This window comes from Cryptomeria japonica, chromosome 3, assembly GCF_030272615.1.
Source record: "Cryptomeria japonica chromosome 3, Sugi_1.0, whole genome shotgun sequence".
Taxonomy (NCBI): Eukaryota; Viridiplantae; Streptophyta; class Pinopsida; order Cupressales; family Cupressaceae; genus Cryptomeria; species Cryptomeria japonica.
In genome coordinates, this window is record NC_081407.1 from 274,473,089 (window position 1) to 274,479,382 (window position 6,294).

The following is a 6,294-nucleotide window of genomic DNA, read 5'->3' on the forward strand; positions in this document are numbered from 1 at the left end:
CATTCACTCTCTACTCTCTCTTTTTCTCTCTACATACCTTACCCTTACTCCTTTCCGACCTCTATTTCTCTACGTGCCTTTCGTTCGCTCCTTCCCCCCTCTACTTATATCTCCCCTCTCCCTCTCTCTATACATATCTCTCCTTCCTTCCCTACCTACCTCTATTTCTCTACATGCATCTCCCTCCCACCCTCTCTCATTATACCTACATCCCTCCCACCTTTCCTCTTTTTGCCTCTACTTATCCATCTATATTTACTCTCTATCGCCCCCTCCTTTTCTCTATCCATCTTTCCTCTTGTTCTATTTATCTCCCCCCCTCTCTCTCTTCATATTACTTTCTATCTTTCCTCCCTCTCAATCTCTCTACCTACTTCTCTCTCCCTCCCTACCTCTATATATATCTCTCTCCTTCCCTCACTACTTGTCTCTATCTACCCTCCCTCTCTTTGCATACCTCTCCTTCATTGCCTAACTCCAACTATCACTCTCCACTTCTATCTATTTCACGTCTCTTTATCTCTCTGCTTCTCTCTCCACCTCTCAAGTTATCTTATCTCTCCTCCCCCTCTCTTTCTCTACATATATCTCCCTCTATCTCTAGAGCCTTCTATTTCTACTTCTATCAATCTCACCTCTCTCCTCACATTCTCTCCCTACCTCTCTCTCTCTCTCTCTACTTATTAATAGAGAGGGACAAAGGGAGGGAGGAGGTAGAGAGATGAGAAACCTAGTGGGAGAGAGTGAGGTGAGAAATATTGTTGCATCCCCCCTCATTGCATTATTTATGCTTTTTATGTTGAACACACTAGAATATTGAGAGGGGTGTGAATCCGAATCTTTAAAACTTAAACACTTTAGCAAAATTTCAATTCAAAACCCTTAACTAGATCATCAACATGAGCACCAAAGCACAAGAGAACACTAGATTTACATGGAAAAACCTAACAAGGGAAAAACCACGGTGATAAATCTCATAACATATATGAACAAAATTACAATTTGTTTTAAGGCTCACTTCCTAAGGAAGCACATTGCCCCCTAAAGGACTTGATGAGGAGTTTCACTACCTTAGAGAAAGATATAAGGATTTATTGAAGAGACCGTCTCAGAGTGGGATACATGATAATTTGAATTACAATGAATAAGCCTTTAGCTCACAGCCTCTAGCAATCTCCTTAGAATGTAGTTTCTTTGACTCAATGTCTCAAGCAACCATTAAACAATTCAACTAAAAAATCTTTCACCACGCACATTTACTGCTTCATACTTCACATTACACCATCTATGCACTTGCAACTAATTTGATCATACATACATACATACATACATACATACATGTGTGTGTGTGTGTGTGTGTGTATAATTTTTTTTACTACCTTAGAGAAAGATCAAGGACCCATTGAAGAGATTCACTGACTCGGACCGGGACACATGATAATTTGAAATACAATGAATTTAGCTCACAACCTCCAACAATCTCCTTAGAATGTAGTTGCAAATCAATTGCAAGTGTATGCATGGTGTAATGCGAAGTATGAAGCAGTAAAAGTGGGTGGTGAAAGATTTTTGAGCTGAATTGTTTAATGGTTGCTTGAGACATTGAGGCAAAGGCAACTACATTCTAAGGAGATTGTTGGACGCTGTGAGCTAAAGGATTATTCTTTGTAAGTCAAATGATCATGTATCCTGCTTTGAGATAGTGAATCTCTTCAGTGCGTCCTTGTATCTTTCTCTAAGGTAGTGAAACTTCTTAGGAAGTCCTTTAGGGGGGTGTTTGCTTCTTTAAGTAGTGAGCCTCGAAACAAATTGTAATTTTGTTCATATATTGTGAGATTTCTCACCATGGTTTTTCCCTCTTTAGGGGTTTTCACATAATTCTAGTGTTTTCTTGTGCTTTGTTGTTCATTGCTTTATCTTTCATTGTTGATGATCTGGTTAAGGGTTTTGAATTGAAATTATGCTCGAGGGTTTAAGTTTTGAAGATATTGATTCACCCCCCTCGCAATATTTCTCACCTCTCTACTTGTCTCCCTTTGTCCCTCTATTAATAAGGAGAGAGAGAGAGAGAGAGAGAGAGAGAGAGAGAGAGAGAGAGAGAGAGAGAGAGAGAGAGAGAGAGAGAGAGAGAGAGAGAGAGAGAGGATACTGATTCATCCCCCTCGCAATATTTCTCACCTCTCTACTTGTCTCCCTTTGTCCTTCTATTAATAAGTAGAGAGAGAGAGAGAGAGAGAGAGAGAGAGAGAGAGAGAGAGAGAGAGAGAGAGAGAGAGAGAGAGGCATGGATAGAGATGTAGTTTGAGAAAGAGGTAGAGAGGGATGGGAAGTGCCCTTAAATAGAGCTTTTATGCCTTATGATAATATGTATATCTATTGTATATTTATATGTATGCCTTTTTCTAGACTCCATGTTGGAAGGTTGGTGTGAGTTGGAGAAGTTCTTTTTAGTGGTTCTATCATTCCTAGCTAAGGTTGAAAGCGAATGTTGTAAGGAATCCTAATTTTTGTACGATTATGGTGCAATAAGTGAGTTTCCCTCTAGATTTTAATGAGCTCTTGATGAGCATGATGGTGTTTTGTAAGGAAGATATTTCCTTCCCTTAATTTGACAAGAAGCCCTTTGAATTAGTGCCTTGGTCTAAGGAGAGATCCTTGAGGGCACAATTTTGTGTTGAGTTGTCTGGAGATGACGTAGAGTTGGTTGAATTTGTGTAGTTTTTGTTCGAGTAGGTTGCTAGATGAAGTTTTTATCACTGTGTGGCGGCTTGTTTGTCAGAGTTGGTGAGTTGTTATGCTCTTGTGGACCAAATGACAGGTCCAGATTCTCAATTGCTTTGGTGATGATGAGAGAGTTGTACCCCTTCTTGGTTGTAGGCTTCCAAGAGTAAGCCTAGTTCTAGGGGGAGGATGTAGTACCCCTCCATGCTTTGCTTTAGATACTTTTTACTTTCACTTGTTAGACTATGTTAGACTCATTATGTGTGGTTTATTTCATTGGTGTGCATGTGTGGAGTACATTCATGTGATCCGTGTTATTGAACTATTTTATGATGCTTATATGTTTTAGGACATGATTACTGTTATACATTATTTGAAATGAACATGTTGATGTTAGTGATGGTATACTTATGACATAGATTATATATTGGTGATTTATTATGATGCCTTATGAGATGCTAATCTATTATGATGCTTTATGAGATGTTAATCTATGATCAGATGTTATTATTTGGATTTGATGATTGATTATTGATGCTTACAAATTTTGTGTAGAATAGATTTTTACTGCATTGTTTTCTTGGGGATTAGAGTGAAAGGAATGATTTCATATTACTCATTCGTGAGCTTCCAATGACGTCACAATTTTCTTTCACTAGGTGGGAGCATGTATGTATGTATGTATGCATACAACATGTTTTGTGCAAGTTGCAGATACCAGACATCGACTCCACATGGTCACACAGGTTCAAGTGTGTCTTTAAATCCCAATGGTGGTACAAGAGATAGTACAAGGCTCAAAATGTATCCAACCCTAGCCATTGTCCTAACCTAGGGACAATTATCTACGCTTTATTTTTATCCCATTTGATTAGTCATCTAGACAATGTCTAATCACCTTGTTGTTAGTGGTAAGTCTTGTTTAGATATTGGCATTATTTTATGACTTATTTGAGTGTGTCAAATTTTATGTTATTTGGATTATTGATATTAATTATAACTTTGAGTGTTATCAATTAAATTATTGTTTATTGTTGTTTTAATTGTATTTTCAAACTTGTTTCAAGGAATGATGGAGGATCGAGAAGTATTCATATTATTGGATATTATTTATTGAGTGAATTATTATTATGCATGCGACTATTTTTTTGTGAGAATTATTTTATTGTGGAAATTATATTTTATTATGGAACCGATTTTTATATCTTTATATTATTTTGTTGGAACTAGTTGTCCTATTTTTATGGATAATTATATTTTTAATTGGAATTAATTATTTATTCTTTGCTCTCTTGTCAAGTGGGAGTTAAACTATTTTTAGGGGATTTTTTATTGGTGATTTAATATAATTATTATTTATTGTTTTATAGGAAATTTTATTGTAAAATTAATTTAATATTATTGATTTAATGTTATTTTTATGGGTTTTGAAATTAGACTTTTTGAGCATGTTTTTGTGAGCTTTATTTAGGTGATAATTGATTTTTAATTTATTATTATTTTAGAGAGTTTATTTAATGTTTATTTTTATGAAAATTTGGGAGATGATTTATTGTTGTGATTTTGGAGAATTTTCGGAAGAGATTCTTTTGGATCACGTAGTTGGAGAAGGGTTTGCAACTTTTCAATGTTGATTGAAGATTGTTTTCTGAATTTTGCTTGAAGTGTGGATTCAATACCTTGAGCTTGATTGATGATATTTTATTGATTGGAAGTGGATTCATGTTTTAGAATTTGTCTACAAATTCTCTCTCTCTCTCTCTCTCTCTCTCTCTCTCTCTCTCTCTCTCTCTCTCTCTCTCTCTCTCTCCATGGGTTTCTAGGTAGGTTTCTATTTCCCAATTTTGATTTTAGTTTTATTTGCAGTTTATCTTAAAATTGAGTATTAGGGGGATTTGGGAATGTTGTTTTGATTATATCTATTCTCTAAAATTAGTTTTTTATTCATGTTTTGAAAAGATTGTAATATGCTTAAATTGGGTGTGGGACTTGATTGCTTCAATTGATTAGGGTTGCTTAATGTTTGATTGGAAACCTTGTATGAATCCCTATGTCTAGTCTTCAAGGTTTGTCCTAGTTTGCAATTTGGTTCAATTTGGCTTCCCAGTTAGTTTTAGAGGCTATATGTGACTATGTTTCCTGTCAATTTTGGATTTTTGTGTTTGACAATATTTTTGAAGTTATGATTCAATTTTAGGACTTGACCTTGTGATTGGTCCTTGTTTGGAAGTCCTCTAAGCATATTGTGCAATTTATTATGTATATGGATTCTTGATGTTCTTATTTGTATATCATATATTTCATGATGAGCCATAGAGAATAGGTTATCTAGGTGCATTAAAGGGGAGTGACTCTCTATGGGGATTGGGGCCCTAAGTGGCTGCCAAGGTAACCCATTGGAGAGTGGATTAATAAATAATAATATTAATAATAAAACGTTGGGTTGGGTTTTTACACACTAATAAGATAATATTTTGTGCCCCACTCATGGCCTTGTGTGCTCATATAGATAGAGGATGAGATTGAGAAGGCCGATACGTCTAGAGAGGTGCTTGGAGCTGGCATGTTGTGCAATACCTTGTCTTCAAGAAAGGATTGCTCAATACTGCATGCCTTCTCCATGAGGGCTAGGGTATAGAGTTAGGAAAGGGTCAGATTGCTAGGGTAAGTCATGAGAGGCTATGCGATGACACTCTCCTTTTGTATCCTAATATCCTATTGTGTCGGTTTTCATGTGGAAGCTTCTGGGAGTCTTTTGATTATTTTTGGAAGTTTCTTGGGATGCTATTTTGGTTGTTGTTTTACCTTGGAAGTTCTTTGGTTGTCTTTGGAAATCTTTTGGAATGTTTTTGAATCTTCTTTGGTAGTCCTTATCTTGTGAAATGGTATCTTGTGTATCTTGGTTGTGGTTTGTGTTCAATTCTTTTATCCCTATCCTTCTTGTTTTTTGTTTGAGCCTTGTGTCTATCTCCAACCCAGGGGGTGGATCTCTAGGTTCCACATGGTCGGGTGGTAGTGTTTACCATCCATTGGGTTTTTTGGAGTTCTTGTTTATGTGCAGCTAGATGGATCTTTCCTTGTATTCCAGTGTTTTCACATAGATGCAAATTGTTCTACCATTGTAATGTATTTGTTATGTATCTTCCAAAAGTAATGTATAAGAATATATAATTGGATATTCCAAGTGGAAAGGATTGTAATAGGACTATTATGATAGATGCATTTATATTAATGGATATCTTATAAGTGTACTCATGTGGATTATATGTATGTGTAGAGGGGGATGCATATAACAACCTCTTAAGGACTTACTAATCTACCTCTCCACTCCAAATGAGTACAAAGCCTAAGGCTATCAAGTACCTCATAGATAACATTGAACACGTCATAAAGACTTTTTGACAACCTCCACTAACTCTTTGTTTGAGGACGCGTGCGCAAGTCTTAGACAATAGTGCAGTGCGCTAGCATCCTGTATGAAGATCTGTACAAAGAGCTCAGGGTGGCAAATACGTGTTCCAGATGAAGTAAAACTAGATGAGTATACAAAAGAAAGCAAAAAACAACTATCAA